Source organism: Somniosus microcephalus, chromosome 3, assembly GCF_052327205.1.
Source record: "Somniosus microcephalus isolate GS21.2 chromosome 3, FLI_Smic_1.0, whole genome shotgun sequence".
NCBI classification, from domain to species: Eukaryota; Metazoa; Chordata; class Chondrichthyes; order Squaliformes; family Somniosidae; genus Somniosus; species Somniosus microcephalus.
In genome coordinates this window covers 213,223,410-213,245,505 of record NC_140989.1, presented here as the reverse complement: position 1 = coordinate 213,245,505, position 22,096 = coordinate 213,223,410, and the positions used below count along the sequence as shown (strand labels likewise).

The window sequence follows — 22,096 nt, the reverse complement described above, 5'->3', positions numbered from 1 at the left end:
AGGCCTCGCATCCCTCCAAGTACTGTACCACTAAATTTAAGCTCAGGAGGAAATAAAGAGCAGAACGTTCAGTGTAAACTTTCCTCCTGATGTTAACTTGCATTTCAAAGGGAAATAGGAGAATATTACAAAAAAAAAATCAAGGCTAGAAAATGGGCATTTGGGGGTTTTCAATTTTCACTGATCGTATTTGAGATTAAAATCCTCTGACTTTAAAATAAATACCATAAAGTATTGAACGAGGAATGCCCATACAGCCCATCAGATCCATTCCTCCCACACACCATGTCCACTCTACCCTATCATGGACTCTACCGACCCAGTTAATCTCCTCCTACACACCATGTCCACTCCACCCTATCACGGACTCTACCCACCGATTTAATCTCCTTCCACACACCATGTACACTCCACCCTATCACGGACTCTACCCACCCATTTAATCTCCTTCCACACACCATGTCCACTCCACCCTATCATGGACTCTACCCACCCATTTAATCTCCTTCCACACACCATGTCCACTCCACCCTATCATGGACTCGACCCACCCATTTAATCTCCTTCCACACACCATGTCCACTCCACCCTATCATGGACTCTACCCACCCATTTAATCTCCTTCCACACACCATGTCCACTCTACCCTATCATGGACTCTACCCACCCATTTAATCTCCTTCCACACACCATGTCCACTCCACCCTATCACGGACACTACCCAACCATTTAATCTCCTTCCACACACCATGTCCACTCCACCCTATCACTGACTCTACCCACCCATTTAATCTCCTTCCACACACCATGTCCACTCCACCCTATCACTGACTCTACCCACCCATTTAATCTCCTTCCACACACCATGTCCACTCCACCCTATCACTGACTCTACCCACCCATTTAATCTCCTTCCACACACCATGTCCACTCCACCCTATCATGGACTCTACCCACCCACTTAATCTCCTTCCACACACCATGTCCACTCTACCCTATCATGGACTCTACCCACCCATTTAATCTCCTTCCACACACCATGTCCACTCTACCCTATCATGGACTCTACCCACCCATTTAATCTCCTCCCACACACCATGTCCACTCCACCCTATCATGGACTCCACCGACCCATTTAATCTCCTTCCACACACCATGTCCACTCCACCCTATCATGCACTCTACCCACCCATTTAATCTCCTTCCACACACCATGTCCACTCTGCCCTATCATGGACTCTACCCACCCATTTAATCTCCTTCCACACACCATGTCCACTCCGCCCTATCATGGACTCTACCCACCCATTTAATCTCCTTCCACACACCATGTCCACTCCACCCTATCATGGACTCTACCCACCCATTTAATCTCCTTCCACACACCATGTACACTCCACCCTATCATGGACTCTACCCACCCATTTAATCTCCTTCCACACACCATGTACACTCCACCCTATCATGGACTCTACCCACCCATTTAATCTCCTTCCACACACCATGTACACTCCACCCTATCATGGACTCTACCCACCCATTTAATCTCCTTCCACACACCATGTCCACTCCACCCTATCATGGACTCTACCCACCCATTTAATCTCCTTCCACACACCATGTCCACTCCACCCTATCATGGACTCTACCCACCCATTTAATCTCCTTCCACACACCATGTCCACTCCACCCTATCATGGACTCGACCCACCCATTTAATCTCCTTCCACACATCATGTCCACTCCACCCTATCATGGACTCTACCCACCCATTTAATCTCCTTCCACACACCATGTCCACTCCACCCTATCACGGACTCTACCCACCCATTTAATCTCCTTCCACACACCATGTACACTCTACCCTATCATGGACTCTACCCACCCATTTAATCTCCTTCCACACACCATGTACACTCTACCCTATCATGGACTCTACCCACCCATTTAATCTCCTTCCACACACCATGTACACTCCACCCTATCATGGACTCTACCCACCCATTTAATCTCCTTCCACACACCATGTCCACTCCACCCTATCACGGACTCCACCGACCCATTTAATCTCCTTCCACACACCATGTACACTCCACCCTATCATGGACTCTACCCACCCATTTAATCTCCTTCCACACACCATGTCCACTCCACCCTATCATGGACTCTACCCACCCATTTAATCTCCTTCCACACACCATGTCCACTCCACCCTATCATGGACTCTACCCACCCATTTATTCTCCTTCCACACACCATGTACACTCCACCCTATCATGGACTCTACCCACCCATTTAATCTCCTTCCACACACCATGTCCACTCCACCCTATCATGGACTCTACCGACCCATTTAATCTCCTTCCACACACCATGTCCACTCCACCCTATCACGGACTCCACCCACCCATTTAATCTCCTTCCAGACACCATGTCTACTCCACCCTATCACGGACTCTACCCACCCATTTAATCTCCTTCCACACACCATGTCCACTCCACCCTACCATGGACTCTACCCACCCATTTAATCTCCTTCCACACACCATGTCCACTCCACCCTATCATGGACTCTACCCACCCATTTAATCTCCTTCCACACAACATGTCCACTCCACCCTATCATGGACTCTACCCACCCATTTATTCTCCTTCCACACACCATGTACACTCCACCCTATCATGGACTCTACCCACCCATTTAATCTCCTTCCACACACCATGTCCACTCTACACAATCATGGACTCTACCCACCCATTTAATCTCCTTCCATACACCATGTCCACTCCACCCTATCATGGACTCTACCCACCCATTTAATCTCCTTCCACACACCATGTACACTCCACCCTATCATGGACTCTACCCACCCATTTAATCTCCTTCCACACACCATGTCCACTCCACGCTATCAGGGACTCTACCCACCCATTTAATCTCCTTCCACACACCATGTACACTCTACCCATCATGGACTCTACCCACCCATTTAATCTCCTTCCACACACCATGTCCACTCTACCCTATCATGGACTCTACCCACCCATTTAATCTCCTTCCACACACCATGTCCACTCCACCCTATCATGGACTCTACCCACCCATTTAATCTCCTTCCACACACCATGTCCACTCCATCCTATCATGGACTCTACCCACCCATTTAATCTCCTTCCACACACCATGTACACTCCACCCTATCATGGACTCTACCCACCCATTTAATCTCCTTCCACACACCATGTCCACTCTACCCTATCATGGACTCTACCCACCCATTTAATCTCCTTCCACACACCATGTCCACTCCACCCTATCATGGCCTCTACCCACCCAGTTAATCTCCTTCCACACACCATGTCCATTCCACCCTATCATGGACTCCACCGACCCATTTAATCTCCTTCCACACACCATGTCCACTCCACCCTATCATGGACTCTACCCACCCATTTAATCTCCTTCCACACACCATGTCCACTCCACCCGATCACGGACTCTACCCACTCATTTAATCTCCTTTCACACACCATGTCCACTCTACCCTATCATGGACTCTACCCACCCATTTCATCTCCTTCCACACACCATGTACACTCCACCCTATCATGGACTCTACCCACCCATTTAATCTCCTTCCACACACCATGTCCACTCCACCCTATCACGGACTCTACCCACCCATTTAATCTCCTTCCACACACCATGTACACTCCACCCTATCATGGACTCTACCCACCCATTTAATCTCCTTCCACACACCATGTACACTCCACCCTATCATGGACTCTACCCACCCATTTAATCTCCTTCCACACACCATGTACACTCTACCCTATCATGCACTCCACCCACCCATTTAATCTCCTTCCACACACCATGTCCACTCCACCCTATCATGGACTCTACCCACCCATTTAATCTCCTTCCACACACCATGTACACTCTACCCTATCACAGACTCTACCCGCCCATTTAATCTCCTTCCACACACCATGTACACTCTACCCTATCATGGACTCTACCCACCCATTTAATCTCCTTCCACACACCATGTACACTCTACCCTATCATGTACTCCACCCACCCATTTAATCTCCTTCCACACACCATGTCCATTCCACCCTATCACGGACTCTACCCACCCATTTAATCTCCTTCCACACACCATGTACACTCTACCCATCATGGACTCTACCCACCCATTTAATCTCCTTCCACACACCATGTCCACTCCACCCTATCATGGACTCTACCCACCCATTTAATCTCCTTCCACACACCATGTCTACTCCACCCTATCATGGACTCTACCCACCCATTTAATCTCCTTCCACACAACATGTCCACTCCACCCTATCATGGACTCTACCCACCCATTTATTCTCCTTCCACACACCATGTACACTCCACCCTATCATGGACTCTACCCACCCATTTAATCTCCTTCCACACACCATGTCCACTCTACACTATCATGGACTCTACCCACCCATTTAATCTCCTTCCATACACCATGTACACTCCACCCTATCACGGACTCTACCCACCCATTTAATCTCCTTCCACACACCATGTCCACTCCACCCTATCATGGACTCTACCCACCCATTTAATCTCCTTCCACACACCATGTACACTCCACCCTATCATGGACTCTACCCACCCATTTAATCTCCTTCCACACACCATGTCCACTCCACCCTATCATGGACTCTACCCACCCATTTAATCTCCTTCCACACACCATGTCCACTCCACCCTATCACGGACTCTACCCACCCATTTAATCTCCTTCCACACACCATGTCCACTCCACCCTATCACGGACTCTACCCACCCATTTAATCTCCTTCCACACACCATGTACACTCCACCCTATCACGGACTCTACCCACCCATTTAATCTCCTTCCACACACCATGTCCACTCCACCCTATCACTGACTCCACCCACCCATTTAATCTCTTTCCACACACCATGTACACTCTACCCTATCATGGACTCTACCCACCCATTTAATCTCCTCCCACACACCATGTACACTCCACCCTATCGTGGACTCCACCCACCCATTTAATCTCCTTCCACACACCATGTCCACTCCACCCTATCGTGGACTCTACCCACCCATTTAATCTCCTTCCACACACCATGTCCACTCCACCCTATCATGGACTCTACCCATCCATTTAATCTCCTTCCACACACCATGTCCACTCCACCCTATCATGGACTCTACCCACCCATTTAATCTCCTTCCACACACCATGTCCACTCCACCCTATCATGGACTCTACCCATCCATTTAATCTCCTTCCACACACCATGTCCACTCCACCCTATCATGGACTCTACCCACCCATTTAATCTCCTTCCATACACCATGTACACTCCACCCTATCACGGACTCTACCCACCCATTTAATCTCTTTCCACACACCATGTCCACTCCACCCTATCATGGACTCCACCCACCCATTTAATCTCCTTCCACACACCATGTACACTCCACCCTATCATGGACTCTACCCACCCATTTAATCTCCTTCCACACACCATGTACACTCCACCCTATCAGGGACTCTACCGACCCATTTAATCTCCTTCCACAGACCATGTCCACTCCACCCTATCATGCACTCTACCCACCCATTTAATCTCCTTCCACACACCATGTCCACTCCACCCTATCATGGACTCTACCCACCCATTTAATCTCCTTCCACACACCATGTCCACTCCACCCTATCATGGACTCTACCCACCCATTTAATCTCCTTCCACGCACCATTTACACTGCACCCTATCATGGACTCTACCCACCCATTTAATCTCCTTCCACACACCATGTCCACTCCACCCTATCATGGACTCTACCCACCCATTTAATCTCCTTCCACACACCATGTCCACTCCACCCTATCATGGACTCTACCCACCCATTTAATCTCCTCCCACACACCATGTACACTCTACCCTATCATGGACTCTACCCACCCATTTAATCTCCTTCCACACACCATGTCCACTCCACCCTATCACTGACTCCACCCACCCATTTAATCTCCTCCCACACACCATGTCCACTCCACCCTATCATGGACTCTACCCACCCATTTAATCTCCTTCCACACACCATGTCCACTCCACCCTATCACTGACTCTACCCACCCATTTAATCTCCTTCCACACACCATGTACACTCTGCCCTATCATGGACTCTACCCACCCATTTAATCTCCTTCCACACACCATGTCCACTCCACCCTATCATGGACTCTACCCACCCATTTACTCTCCTTCCACACACCATGTACACTCTACCTTGTTCGCTCTAATTGTTTTTGTACTGAGCGAGCCATGAACTCCTTTGAGCGCGACCTTTTTGTCCATGAGCAAATGTTAAAACAACAACAACTTTTACAACAACGCCAGCAACAGAAACCACTTAAAAGCAGATACACAGCAATGCCTTACTGCCAACCCACCATCTTAAATCATGAGACAGTCAGACAAGCTTCTATACAAGTTTAACATAACTTCGCTAGAAATGAACCCCACTGCTTTATTTGCACTTTTATGGCTTTTTTAACCTGCGTTGCTACTTTTAATGATTTGTGAATCTGTACCCCGAGATCCCTTTACGCCTCTACCCTATTTAGACTCTTAGAGGGAAAAATTGGGTGGCACCCATTTAGGGGCCCTCACGTCGAGCGCCCCGTAAAAGTAAATTCAGTAGTAGCGCCCCAAGCAGGAGGTGGGGCGCTACTGGAAAGCACTCCACCCCCCGCTTGGGGCACGACGACTGAATTTCGTGATGCTACGTGCGGCGCTGGGTCATTGCAGGCCTCCTCCCCTGATTAAAGTTAATGGCTGATCGATCGTGGCGGGCACCCCACATACAAATGTGAAAGGGGGCAGGTGCTGGCAGTCGGACAAAATAAAAATGGCTGCCTGACACCTGCCCTTTAAGTAGCGTCGCCGCCGCTGCAAAAACGCTCCCCTGACCCTGTCGGACTTATCATCCACCGATAGGTCGGGGCGCAAGGGAAGTTTGTGGCCGGGGCGCGAGCGGGGCACTGCGCACGGTGATGATGACATCGTTGGCGGCTCAGTGCCACGGGGTGCTACTGGCTACTGCCACCACTAACCGCCCGCTGAATTTCGTGGGAGGCGTTAGCGGCACCGCGCCTGGGCACTAGAGGATTTGCGCTCGGGCGCTAGGGGATTTGAGCAAACCAACCCAATTTCTCCCCCTTATTTTCCCAGGAGTAGATGGCCTCCTTATTTCACACTTATTTATATTAAAATTCATTTGTCATTTACATGCCCATTCTGCAAGTTTGTTTATGGTATAATTAATTAAAAGCTTTTAGTTCGTCATTTACCAACTCTATTTAATAAATAAATCACTTGTCAGAAATGACTGGGATATAAAAGAACAGCATAATAATGCATTAACACTTCAGAAACCTCACTCAGTTACACAGTTATGCATCGACAAACAATCCAGTAGCCCAAGGTGAGCTGAAAGAGGCATATCTATTCGTGCAATTTGTATTCATTTTAAGGTTTTCAACATATTAGCCCATCCTTCATGTCACTATAGCAGTGGCTGCACAAGCAGCAGGAGCAGCTGCTTTCCTATGGTGCTGATGTGCTGTACATTCACATAAGTAATTAGAATATTAATCACAATGCAACCAGACAACCAACAGATATAAAGTGCTGTAGTTCTTTAGTTCACAGTATTAAAAAGAATTGAACAAAAACGGGTATCCATATTTCCAACTTTATTCGCTTCCATTAATAAACCTTGTCTTCTTGAACCAGCAACCCCCCCCATGTAACATGTCAGAAATATAGCACTTATTCACAAGGGCAGAAAAACATACACAATTTGCATCACCGAATTAAAAACAAAAAGCAGAAAAAGCTATGATTTATCAGAAATAAGCATTCATCTTTCTTCCTGGACAGGAAAACCAATCAGACTGACTTGGAAATGTTTACTAATGTGTTGACGTAAAGATGTTAATTTACAAATTTCGCTTCTTATGTTTTCCCCTCAAACATTCTACACAATATTAATCCCTGCTCTTATCACGAAGTGTTGAATTATATTAGGCACTTCGCAATTAAATAGTGGGAAACAAACTTCATTTTACTCTCAATTTTTAATCTCCTATTTCAAACATTTATACCAAATAAAAATTGTACATTATCAGTTTAATCAAAGTATTTTCTGTGTCTTTCTCAACAAACAAATAGTGGTTTCTTCTAAAGTAGCTTCCTGCCATTTTTATACATCATTACATAATTTGTTTTTCTATTTACACTCCACTAAATGTTTAAGAGGAAATCTATATTTACATTATTCCTGAGAATTGTTAGGACCATAGAACGACAGACAAAATAAAATGGTTTATGTTTTTCTCCTTTTTTAGTTCTCTTGCTAAACGTCTTAATGATATTTTTTAAAAAGTCAATAAAAAGTAATATGCATGGTGGCATAGTGGTTAGCACTGTTGCCTCACAGTGCCAGGGACCCGGGTTCGAATCCGGCCTCGGGTGACTGTCTGTGTGGAGTTTGCACATTCTCCCCGTGTTTGCGTGGGTTTCCTCCGGGTGCTCCGGTTTCCTCCCACAGTCCAAAGATGTGCGGGTTAGGTTGCTTGGCTATGATAAATTGACCCTTAGTGTTAGGGGGATTAAATAAGTGGGGTTACTGGGATATGTGTTGGTGTAGGGGTTACAGGGATCGGGTCAGATATGTGTCGGTGCAGGCTCGATGGGCCGAAATGGCCTCTATCTGCACTGTGGGGTTTCTGTGATTTCTGTGATCCTACAAATCCTCCCCTGCCTTTCCCCCTCCTCAACAGCATGGTTGCATGTTTGTGTAAAGCTACTCACTTCAGTCGATCGTTCAAAATCAAATATTGAGAAATTTCAATTTTAAAATGTTTTAAGCATTTAAGAACTTCTTTAAAAGCATTTGGACTTCAAGACCTGGTTGAAACTTGTTTAGATGAGGGGAAAATTGATTTTTTTTTCTGTTTCTTCCAAAATGTGGAGGCTCAGTCGTTGAGTATATTCAAGACAGAGATCAATAGATTTTTGGATATTAAGGGAAATGGGGATAGTGCAGGAAAGTGGAGTTGAGGTAGAAGATCAGCCATGATCTCATTGAATGGCGGAGCAGGCTCGAAGGGCCAAATGGCCTACTCCTGCTCCTGTTTCTTATGTTTTTATGTAAAATCATGTTCGAAACTTAGGGGGGAAACAAGTGCTTTTAACATTTTTTGAGAGAAGTTCATTAAAAATCTTTAAATTCTTTCAAGTCTCGTTGCAGCGTTGACAGAAGTTGCTCCAAGTTTCTCTTTCCCTCTTCAACGCTGTCGCTAAACAGACAACAAAAAATAATAAAATAAACTCTAATTCCAAATGGAGCTCAAATAAGAAAGTGAATAAAGTGGTTAAACTTCCTAAGAAGGCGGTGAAGTTATCGATCCCCAGCCTTGGCGATGAGTTGGGATCAGTTTTGGAGAAGTTGTTTCCTCTTTTTATGCTGCCATTCCCTTCGTCTCTCACAGACTCTGAGGTACAAACAGGGGTACAAACTTTTTCCCCGATTTCATAACATGATTTAAATAACCCTGATAGACTCTTTCAAAAAGGGGACAACACCTGGCAAAATTTAACTGGAACATACCGCAGGACATTCAACATCACTTTTCCGTATTCTTTTCCAGCTTTAAACAATTTTCTGAATTAAAAAATAAAATTCTCATTTTTGTTTCACCGGGGGCCTAAAACCTGTTTGCTTTCGCCTCATTCCACCAGCCATTGTACATGTGCGGTCGCCTCTCTATCCCCCTCTCTCTCTCCCAAGTCTCTCTCTCTCTCTCTCCCCCAGTCTATCCCCCCTAGTCTCTCTCACCCTTAGTCTCTCTTTCTCTCCCATCTCTTTCTCTCCCTAGTCTCTCTCTCCCCATCTCCCTCTCTCCCCTGTCTCTCTCTCTCCCCGTCTCTCCCTCTCTCCCCGTCTCTCCCTCTCTCCCCGTCTCTCCCTCTCTCCCCGCCTCTCCCACTCTCCCCGTCTCTCCCTCTCTCCCCGTCTCTCCCTCTCTCCCCGTCTCTCCCTCTCTCCCCGTCTCTCCCTCTCTCCCCGTCTCTCCCTCTCTCCCCGTCTCTCTCTCCCCGTCTCTCTCTCTCTCTCTCCCCGTCTCTCTCTCTCTCTCCCCGTCTCTCCCTCTCTCTCCCCGTCTCTCCCTCTCTCCCCGTCTCTCCCCGTCTCTCCCCGTCTCTCCCTCTCTCCCTCTCTCCCCGCCTCTCCCACTCTCCCCGTCTCTCCCTCTCTCCCCGTCTCTCCCTCTCTCCCCGTCTCTCTCTCCCCGTCTCTCTCTCTCTCTCTCTCCCTGTCTCTCTCTCTCTCTCCGTCTCTCTCTCTCTCTCCCCGTCTCTCTCTCTCTCTCCCCATCTCTCTCTCTCTCCCCGTCTCTCTCTCTCTCTCCCCGTCTCTCTCTCTCTCTCCCCGTCTCTCTCTCTCTCTCTCCCCGTCTCTGTCTCTCTCTCCCCATCTCTCTCTCTCTCTCTCTCCCCGTCTCTCTCTCTCTCTCACCGTCTCTCTCTCTCCCTCCCCGTCTCTCTCTCCCTCCCCGTCTCTCTCTCCCTCCCCATCTCTCCCTCTCTCAATTCAATTCAATTCGCTTTATTGGCATGACAAGATACATCTTATGTTGCCAAAGCACAGAAAAAGAACATTTATAATTGAACACATAAACGCAGATCTAGACATAGTGTATAGACAAATATACCCATGTATACATAAATATACACACATATAACATACATATAATCTTTTCTTAGATTCAATGGTCACTGGTTGTCCCTCTGCTTATGGCAAGCTGTAACATAGTTTGCCGCTAATGTTACACATTTTCTCTGTTCCCTTAATAGATATGGGAGTTTTTGGTGGTCATTCAAATTTTCGAATTCAGGGCATATTTTTATGAATTTTGGGTAGAAATTCCCCCTTATGTCCTGATAGTTTCCACAAGTTGTGAGGAAGTGCATCTCTGTCTCCACCACTACCTGACTGCAGTGAGAGCACAGCCTGTCCTCTCTGGGCAGCCAGGTCTGCCTGTGTCTGCCTTTTTCGATGGCCAGGCTATGCTCACTAAGTTTGTACATTGTCAAGGTTTTTCTCAGTTTGCTATCTTTCACCATGGTCAGGTAATCAGCCATTGTGTACGGTCTGTTTAGGGCCAAATAGCAATCGAGTTTGTTTTGGGTTTTTGTCGTTTCTGTCCAATATGTCAAATATTTTTCTTTTTGTTTAGTAATAATTGTGTTGGGTCGAATTCTCTGTTAGGATGTCACTGTCCTGGGGCTGATTATTATTAGTAGTGTTAATAGTTACTTCACTGAGTCCCAGGATCAGTTGACTGAGGGGACTCTTCTCTTTGTTCCCCTCTTGGCATTTCATGGCTTTGTAATGATAGCAGTGGGGGTTGCTCATTTTTAGATGTTTCCAAAATTTGATGGCTCTTTTTTGGATATTAATTAGTAGTGGATATTGGCCTAATTCTGCCCTCATGCATTGTTTGTGGTTTTCCTCCGAGTCCGGAGGATACTTTTACAGAATTCTGCATGCAGGGTCTCAATTGGATGTTTGTCCAATTTTGCAAATTCTTGTTGTGTCAGCGGACCCCACACCTCACTGCCATAAAGTGCAATTGGTTCAATTACTGATTAAAACATTTTGAGCCAAATGCCAATTGGAATTTCTATTTGGATTGACTTTTTAATGGCATAGAAAGCCCTTTTTGCTTTCTCTTTCAGTTCATTCACACCCAAATGAAAATTTCCCGTAGAACTGATTTTTAAGCCTAAGCATGTGTAATTTGTAGTTTGTTCAATTTTTGTTGCTCCGAATGTGAAGTTTATTTTGGGTCCCTGATGTCTGGATCTTTGCTGGAACACAAGAACTTTGGTTTTTCGGGGGTTTATTGTCAGGGCCCAGGTCTGACAGAACGACTCTAGCAGATCCAGGTTCTGCTGTAGACCCTCCTCTGTTGGTGAGAGCAGAACCAGGTCGTCTGCATAGAGGAGGAATTTAACCTTGGAGTCATATAGGGCGAGGCCAGGTGCTGTAGTTTGTTCAAGTAGTTTTGCCAATTCATTTATATAAATATTAAAAAGTGTCGGTGAGATAGACGAGGCCTGCGCCACGCCACACCCCTGTGAGAAATATTTTGTTTGTTTGTCTCCAATTTTAACTGCACATTTATTATTTGTATACATTGATTTAATTACATCATATGTTTTTCCCCCTACACCACTTTCAATAAGTTTTAAGAATAGACCATCGTGCCAAATAGAATCGAAAGCCTTCTGGAAATCTATAAAGCAGGCAAAAATTTTGCTTTTGTTTTGGTGAACATGTTTGTCAATTAGGGTGTGTAAGGTGAAAATATGATCCGATGTTCTATAATTTGGTAAGAATCCAATTTGGTTTTTACTCAAGACGTTGTGCTCCATAAGGACGTTTATAAGTCTTTTGTTTATGATACTACAGAATACCTTCCCCAGATTACTGTTCACACAGATGCCTCGGTAGTTATTTGGGTCAACTTTGTCTCCACTTTTATATATGGGCGTTATGAGTCCTTTGTTCCAGACATCAGGGAAGTAACCGACACTCAGAACCAAGTTGAAGAGTTTTAGGATAGCCAATTTCAGTTTATCATCAGTGTGTTTAAGCATCTCGTTTAGGATGCCATCTGCACCACAGGCTTTTCTTGGTCGCAGGTCCTTGAGTTTTTCAAATAGCTCTTTTTCAGTTATTGAGGAGTCTAAAGGGTTTTGGTAATCTTTTATGGTCAGTTCGAGCTTTTCCAATTTTTTACATATTTGATCTTGTTCTGGGCTTAGTGTGTTTTTCTGGTATAATTTTTCAAAATGGTTTTCCCATATGTCTCCATTTTGAATGGGCAATTCGTCGTGTTGCTTTTTGTGTAATGTATTCCAGTTGTCCCAGAAACAATTAGAATCAATAGATTCTTCAATGGTGCTGAGTTTATTCTTAATATACTGTTCTTTCTTGGTTCTGAGTGTGTTTTTGTATTGTGTTAGTGCCTGACAATAAGCAAGGCGTAATTCCTCGTTTTCAGGTTGTCTGTGTTTTTGGTTTGATATTTTTCTGATGTTATAACAGTCTGAATCATACCATTTTTCGTGGTTTTGTGTTTTGGATTTACTCTTGGAAGATTTCAAGTTCGACATTGATGCCAAATTATCAAAAATATTATTTAGGTTATTCACTGCCAGGCTTACGCCTTCTTTATTGTGAGTGTATGTGTTTTCCAGAAAGGTGTCCAAGAGAGATTGAGTTGATTGACTGCTAATTGCTTTCTGGTAATTTTCAGTGATATTTTGGGCCCATCTGTAGGATTTGTTAATGATGTACAGCTTACTGGGCTGTGTTTCTGTGTTGGTTGTTTCTGTCCTTTTAAGATACGCAGTAATTTGGCTGTGATCTGACAGAGGTGTTAGTGGTTTGACTGTGAATGCTCTGAAAGAGGATGGGTCCCGATCTGTAATCATATAGTCTACGGTGCTGATGCCAAGAGGGGAAGAATAGGTCGATCTTCCTAGAGAGTCCCCTCTGAACCTACCGTTGACAATTCTCCCCCATCTCTCTTTCTTCCCTGTCTCCCTCTCTCCCCGTCCCTCTCTCCGCGTCCCTCTCTCGCCGTCCCTCTCTCGCCGTCCCTCTCACCCCCGTCTCTCTCTCCCCCGTCTCCTTCTTTCCCCCGTCTCCCTCTCTCCCCCGTCTCCCTCTCTCCCCATCTCTCTCCCCCATCTCTCTCTCTCCCCCGTCTGTCTCTCTCCCCCGTCTCCCTCTCTCCCTGTCTCCCCCTCTCTCCCCGTCTCCCTCTCTCTCCCCGTCCTCCCCTCTCCCCGTCCTCCCCTCTCCCTGTCTCTCTCTCTCCCCGTCTCTCTCTCTGCCCGTCTCTCTCTCTGCCCGTCTCTCTCTCTGCCCGTCTCTCTCTCTGCCCGTCTCTCAATTCAATTTTTTCAATTCAAATGCTTTATTGGCATGAAAGTTTACAGGGAACCATATTGCCAAAGCTTACATAACAAAAAGTACAGTTTTCCAACATTCTGTAGGTGTCAAACAATTTTGACCTTCGTTGGGTACGGACAATATTAATTTAAACAGTCGTTGACCCTCGTTGGGTACATTCAGTATTAATTTTTTTTTTAAACAGTCGTTGGGTACAAACCGTCTCTCCCGCTCTCCCCGGCTCTCTCTCTCTCCCCCGGCTCTCTCTCTCTCTCCCCCGGCTCTCTCTCTCTCTCCCCCGGCTCTCTCTCTCTCTCCCCCGGCTCTCTCTCTCTCTCCCCCGGCTCTCTCTCTCTCCCCCGGCTCTCTCTCTCTCTCCCCGGCTCTCTCTCTCTCTCCCCCGGCTCTCTCTCTCTCTCCCCCGGCTCTCTCTCTCTCTCCCCGGCTCTCTCTCTCTCTCCCCCGGCTCTCTCTCTCTCTCCCCCGGCTCTCTCTCTCTCTCCCCCGGCGCTCTCTCTCTCTCCCCCGTCTCTCTCTCTCTCTCCCCCGTCTCTCTCTCTCTCTCCCCCGGCTCTCTCTCTCTCTCCCCGTCTCTCTCTCTCTCTCCCCCGTCTCTCTCTCTCTCTCCCCCGTCTCTCTCTCTCTCCCCGTCTCTCTCTCTCTCCCCGTCTCTCTCTCTCTCTCTCTCTCCCCCGGCTCTCTCTCTCTCCCCGTCTCTCTCTCTCTCTCCCGTCTCTCTCTCTCTCCCCCCCGGCTCTCTCTCTCTCTCCCCGTCTCTCTCTCTCTCTCTCTCTCTCCCCCGGCTCTCTCTCTCTCCCCCGGCTCTCTCTCTCTCCTCCGGCTCTCTCTCTCTCTCTCCCCATCTCTCTCTCTCTTCTCCCCGTCTCTCTCTCTCTCTCTCTCTCTCCCCCGGCTCTCTCTCTCTCCCCGTCTCTCTCTCTCTCTCTCTCCCCGTCTCCTCTCTCTCTCTCTCTCTCTCTCTCTCTCTCCCCCGGCTCTCTCTCTCTCCCCGTCTCTCTCTCTCTCTCTCTCTCCCCCGGCTCTCTCTCTCTCCCCGGCTCTCTCTCTTTCTCTCCCCGTCTCTCTCTCTCTCTCCCCGTCTCTCTCTCTCTCTCTCTCTCTCTCCCCCGGCTCTCAGTTCAGTTCAAATGCTTTATTGGCATGAAAGTTTACAGAGAACCATATTGCCAAAGCTTACATAGCAAAAAGGTACAGTTTTCCAACATTCTGTAGGTGTCAATCGATTTGACATTTGTTGGGTATATACAATATTACTTTTAAACAATATTAATTTTAAACAGTCTTTCTACTTCATTTGGTACGTTCAATATTAATTTTAAACAGTCTTACTTTAAACAGTCCTCAGGTTGTGACATGTTGTTACATATTTAGCCCCAAGGTATGGTCTGTCTCCTTCTCCTAGGACTAATCTCAATTTTGACAGATCATCCAATTCCTTGAAATCTGGGGTTGTTTGGCTTAGCTTGTTGAATAATATGTTTCTTGATGTGTTGAATTTTTCGCATTTTAGGAGGAAATGCATTTCTGTTTCAACCTCGCCAGCCAGACATTGATCGCATATTCTATTCTCTCTAGGCTGCCAGGATTTCTTGTATCTGCCTTTTTCAATTTCCAGTTGGTGGTCGCTTAGTCTGTACCTGGTGAGGGTCTGTCTCTGTTTTGTGTCTCTGATGGTCGTGAGGTAGTCTGCCAGTTTATATTCTCTTTTTAGGGCCCGGTAACATTCTAATCTGCTTTGGCTTTCGGTTATTTTGTCCAATGTTCCAGGTAGGTTTCTTTGCATTTTTTAATGATTTGGTTCACCTCGGATTGGTGTTTGGACGGCTGTGTTGGTCTGGGGCTGGTCAGGGTGCGGCTGAGTACTTAGTTTCAGTAGCAGCTGACTCAGGGGACTCTTTTCTGGGTTTAGCTCTTGGGTCTGAAAGGCTTTGAAATGAAGGGTGTCTGGGGAGCTAGATTTGAGGTGATTTAGGAAGTTTAGTGCTCGTTTTTGGATGTTTATTATCAGTGGGTATCTGCCTAGTTCGGCTCTGCATGCATTTGTTGGCGTTTTTCTTTGGGTGCGAAGGATGCTTCGGCAGAATTCTGCATGTAGGGCTTCTATTGTGTGTTTTTCCCATTTAGTGTAGCTTTGGTGATTTAGCGGGCCCCATACTTCACTACCGTACAGTGCAATGGGCAGGATTATGCTGTCAAATATTTTGAGCCAGATTTTGATTGGGATTTGGATGTTGTAGAATTTTCTTTTTATTGCATATAGGGCTCTTCGGGCTTTTTCTTTTAGTGCATTCACTGCTATGCTGAAGCTCCCTGATGCTGTAATAGTTAGACCAAGGTAGGTGTAGCTCATAGTGTGTCCTATAGTGGTATCACTGAGGGTAAACTGGTATTTGTTTTCCTGACATCTGGGTCTTTTCTGAAAAATCATGATGTTGGTTTTCTTAGATTTACTGTTAGAGCCCAATTTTGGCAGTATTTGTCGAGTAGGTCTAGTTGTTGCTGTAATCCCTGTTCTGTGGGAGACAGCAGAACCAGGTCGTCCGCATAGAACAGGGACTTCACTTCTCCATCTAGGAGACGGAGACCTGGTGACTCGCTTTGCTCCAGCATGTCTGCTAATTCATTTATGTATATGTTGAACAGGGTCGGGCTCAAATTGCAGCCCTGCCGGACGCCTCTTCTCTGGGTGAAGAAATCGGTGCGTTTGTCTCCAATTTTGACCCCGCATTTGCTTTTCAGATACATTGATTTAATAAGGTCATAGACTTTGCCCCCTATTCCACACTGAAGAAGTTTATAATAGAGCCCTTCGTGCCATATAGAGTCAAAGGCTTTCTTGAAGTCGATGAAACAGGCGAATATTTTCCCATTTTTTGTTTGGTGTTTATGTTTTTCGATGAGGGTGTGAAGGGTATAGATATGGTCGGCGGTGCGGTGTTTTGGAAGAAAGCCTATTTGGTTTTTTCCTGAGGATATTATGTTTGTTAAGAAAATCAAGTAATCTACTATTTAGAATACTGCAGAATAACTTCCCTAGACAACTGTTGACACAGATGCCGCGGTAGTTATTTGGGTCTGATTTGTTTCCACTTTTATATATGGGGGAGATTAGTCCTTGGCACCAGATATCGGGAAAACAGCCTGAGCGTAATATGATGTTGAATAGTTTGAGTATCGCACCCTGCATCTCCATATTACTAAACTTTAGCATTTCATTTTTGATGTTGTCTGGGCCACAGGCTTTCTTTAGGTGGAGAGATTTTGTTTTTGTGGCCAGTTCTTTCCATGTGATTGGGGAGTCTAGAGGGTTTTGGTTGTCTTTAATTGTTGCTTCTAATGTGTGGAGTTTTTCTGTGACCTGATGTTGACTTGGGTTTGTTTTGTTTTTTGGGATGTCTTTGTAGAGGTTTTCAAAATGTGTTCTCCAGATGTCGCCATCTTGGATTGGTAATGCTTGCAATTGTGTTGTACTCAGGTTATTCCACATTCCCAGAATTGTTTTGGATTGGTGGAGTTTTCAATTTCTTCGAGTATTTTGTGGGTATAGTTTTGTGTTTTGTTCCTAATGGTGTGTTTATATCTTTTGAGGGTTTCATTGTATCTAGTACGTAGGTCCGGATTGTTTGGTTGCCGATGCTTTTGGTTTGATATTTTTCTCAGGTCTTTTCTGGCATTTTTGCATTCGTGGTCAAACCATTTCATATTTTTATTTTGTCTTTTTTGATGCTTCCTCTTCTGTTTCACGAGGTCGGCTTTTACAGCTGCCTCATGGAAGATCATGTTTATATCCTCTATGGCCGTGTTTACACCATCTCTGGTGATCTCATATAGATTTTCTTTAAATTTTGAAATTTACTTGTGAGATCAGTGAATTTAGTGCTGTGATGAATTTATCTCCACTGTCTGGGGCCCATCTGTATGTCTGGTTTATTTTATGTAGCTTACTGTGTTCCTTTTTTGTGTCTGTAGTTTGGGCAGAAAGTTTAAGGTACACATTTATTTGGTTATGGTCTGAGAGGGGGATTGCTGCCTGACAGTGAATGCGTTGATATCGCAGGGGTCCAGGTCAGTGATTGTATAGTCCACCACACTAGACCCAAGAGTTGAGGAGTATGTGAGTCTCCCTAGGGAGTCCCCTCTGAACCTACCATTAACTATGTACAGGCCTAAGGCTCGGCAGAGTTGCACTACCTCCCTACCGCTTTTATTTATTTCACGATCAAGGTTGTTCCGATTTGCGATGGCTGGTGTGACATCTAAAGGGGTCTGGCCAAACACATGGTTGTTTCCCTGTGGGTCTATGAAGTCAGGTTCACAACCGGTCCTTGCATTTAGGTCCCCACATATTATCACCTTTCCTTGGGCCTGGAAATGCTGATTTCCATTTGGAGAGTATCAAATAACTCCTCTTCGAAATATGGCGAATCTATTGGAGGTATGTCTCTCTCTCTCCCCCGGCTCTCTCTCTCTCCCCCGGCTCTCTCTCTCTCTCTCTCCCCGTCTCTCTCTCTCTCTCTCTCTCTCCCCGTCTCTCTCTCTCTCTCTCTCTCCCCCGGCTCTCTCTCTCTCTCTCCCCGTCTCTCTCTCTCTCTCTCCCCGTCTCTCTCTCTCTCTCTCTCTCCCCCGTCTCTCTCTCTCTCTCTCTCTCCCGTCTCTCTCTCTCTCTCCCCCGGCTCCCTCAATTCAATTCAAATGCTTTATTGGCATGAAAGTTTACAGGAACCATATTGCCAAAGCTTACATAACAAAAAGTACAGTTTTCCAACATTCTGTAGGTGTCAAACAATTTTGACCTTCGTTGGGTACAGACAATATTAATTTAAACAGTCGTTGACCCTCATTGGGTACATTCAGTATTAATTTTTAAACAGTCGTTGGGTACATTCGGTATTGATTTAAACATTCTTAATGTTTATATATGCTATGGGTGTGCTCGTTAGTCCCTCACTGTTGCTCAGGTTGTGACATGTTGTTACATATTGGGCACCAAGGTATGGTCTGTCTCCTTCTCCCAGGGCTAATCTTAATTTTGACAGGTCATCCAATTCTTTGAAATCTGGGGTTGTTTGGCTGAGCTTGTCAAAATATATGTTTCTTGTTTTGTTGAATTTTTTGCATTTTAGGAGGAAGTGCATCTCTGTCTCAACCTCGCCGGCCAGACATTGATCACATATTCTATTCTCTCTAGGCTGCCAGGATTTCTTGTATCTTCCTTTTTCAATTGCCAGTTGGTGGTCGCTTAGTCTGTACCTGGTGAGGGTCTGTCTCTGTTTTGTGTCTCTGATGGTCGAGAGATAGTCTGCCAGTTAATATTCTCTTTTTAGGGCCCGGTAACATTCTAATCTGCTTTGGCTTTTGGTTATTTTGTTCCAATGTTCCAGGTAGGTTTCTTTGCATTGTTTAATGATTTGGTTCACTCGGATTGGTGTTTGGAGGGCAGTGTTGGTCTGGGACTGGTCAGGGTCCGGCTGAGTAGGAGTACTTAGTTTCAGTAGCAGCTGACTCAGGGGACTCATTTCTGGGTTCAGCTCTTGGGTCTGGAGGGCTTTAAAATGAAGGGTGTCTGGGGAACTAGATTTGAGGTGATTTAGAAAGTTTAGTGCTCGTTTTTGGATGTTTATTATCAGTGGGTATCTGCCTAGTTCGGCTCTACATGCATTTGTTGGTGTTTTCCTTTGGGTGCGAAGAATGCTTCGGCAAAATTCTGCATGTAGGGCTTCTATTGTGTGTTTTTCCCATTTAGTGTAGCTATGGTGATTGAGTGGGCCCCATACTTCACTACCGTACAGCGCAATGGGCAGGATTATGCTGTCAAATATTTTGAGCCAGATTTTGATTCGAATTTGGATGTTGTAGAATTTTCTTTTTATTGCATATAGGGCTCTTCGGGCTTTTTCTTTTAGTGCATTCACTGCTATGCTGAAGCTCCCTGATGCTGTGATGGTTAGACCAAGGTAAGTGTAGCTCATAGTGTGTCCTATGATGGTATCACTGAGAGTAAACTGGTATTTGTTTTCCTGACATCTGGGCCTTTTTTGAAAAATCATGATGTTGGTTTTCTTTAGATTTACTGTCAGGGCCCAATTTTGGCAGTATTTGTCGAGTAGGTCTAATTGTTGCTGTAATCCTTGTTCTGTGGGAGACAGCAGAACCAGGTCGTCCACATAGAACAGGGATTTCACTTCCCCATCTAGGAGACAGAGACCCGGTGACTCGCTTTGCTCCAGCATGTCTGCTAACTCACTTATGTATATGTTGAACAGGGTCGGGCTCAAATTGCAGCCCTGCCGGACGCCTCTTCTCTGGGTGAAGAAACCGGTGCGTTTGTCTCCAATTTTGACACTGCATTTATTTTTCAGATACATCGATTTAATAAGGTCAGAGACTTTCTCTCAATTTTCAATTCAATTCAAATGCTTTATTGGCATGAAAGTTTACAGGGAACCATATTGCCAAAGCTTACATAACAAAAAGTACAGTTTTCCAACATTCTGTAGGTGTCAAACAATTTTGACCTTCGTTGGGTACATACAATATTAGTTTAAACAATATTAATTTAAACATTCGTTGAACATCGTTGGGTACATTCAGTATTAATTTTAAACAGTCCTCAGGTTGTGACATGTTGTTACATATTTGGCACCAAGGTATGGTCTGTCTCCTTCTCCCAGGACTAATCTTAATTTTGACAGGTCATCCAATTCTTTGAAATCTGGGGTTGTTTGGCTGAGCTTGTCAAATAATATGTTTCTTGCTGTGTTGAATTTTTCGCATTTTAAGAGGAAATGCATCTCTGTCTCAACCTCGCCGGCCAGACATTGATCACATATTCTATTCTCTCTAGGCTGCCAGGATTTCTTGTATCTTCCTTTTTCAATTGCCAGTTGGTGGTCGCTTAGTCTGTACCTGGTGAGGGTCTGTCTCTGTTTTGTGTCTCTGATGGTCGAGAGATAGTCTGCCAGTTAATATTCTCTTTTTAGGGCCCGGTAACATTCTAATCTGCTTTGGCTTTTGGTTATTTTGTTCCAATGTTCCAGGTAGGTTTCTTTGCATTGTTTAATGATTTGGTTCACTCGGATTGGTGTTTGGACGGCAGTGTTGGTCTGGGACTGGTCAGGGTCCGGCTGAGTAGGAGTACTTAGTTTCAGTAGCAGCTGACTCAGGGGACTCTTTTCTAGGTTTAGCTCTTGGGTCTGGAAGGCTTTAAAATGAAGGGTGTCTGGGGAGCTAGATTTGAGGTGATTTAGGAAGTTTAGTGCTCGTTTTTGGATGTTTATTATCAGTGGGTATCTGCCTAGTTCGGCTCTGCATGCATTTGTTGGTGTTTTCCTTTGGGTGCGAAGAATGCTTCGGCAAAATTCTGCATGTAGGTCTTCTATTGTGTGTTTTTCCCATTTAGTGTAGCTATGGTGATTTCTCTCTTTCTCTCTCTCTCTCTCTCTCTCTCTCTCTCTCTCTCTCTCTCTCTCCCCCGGCTCTCTCTCTCTCCCCCGGCTCTCTCTCTCTCTCTCTCTCTCTCTCTCTCTCTCTCTCCCCGTCTCTCTCTCCCCCGGCTCTCTCTCTCTCCCCCGGCTCTCTCTCTCTCCCCCGGCTCTCTCTCTCCCCTGGCTCTCTCTCTCTCTTCCCCGTCTCTCTCTCTCTCTCTCTCTCCCCCGGCTCTCTCTCTCTCTCTCTCCCCCGGCTCTCTCTCCCTCTCTCTCCCCCAGCTCTCTCTCTCTCTCCCCTGGCTCTCTCTCTCTCTCCCCCGTCTCTCTCTCTCTCTCTCTCTCCCCGGCTCTCTCTCTCTCTCCCCTGGCTCTCTCTCTCGCTCTCTCTCTCTCCCCCAGCTCTCTCTCTCTCCCCCCGGCTCTCTCTCTCTCCCCCGGCTCTCTCTCTCTCTCTCTCCCCCCCGTCTCTCTCTCTCTCTCTCTCTCTCTCCCCCGTCTCTCTCTCTCTCCCCCGTCTCTCTCTCTCTCTCCCCCGTCTCTCTCTCTCTCTCTCCCCCGGCTCTCTCTCTCTCT

The 22,096-nt window shown here is 45.9% G+C and overlaps 1 protein-coding gene across 1 annotated transcript in view; it reads left to right on the top strand.

Annotated features, from left to right (window-relative positions):
• LOC147121708 (regulator of G protein signaling protein-like) overlaps window positions 1-22,096 on the top strand; it is a 109,221-nt gene that overhangs the window by 46,464 nt on the left and 40,661 nt on the right. The gene's annotated exons all lie outside the window — the stretch shown is intronic.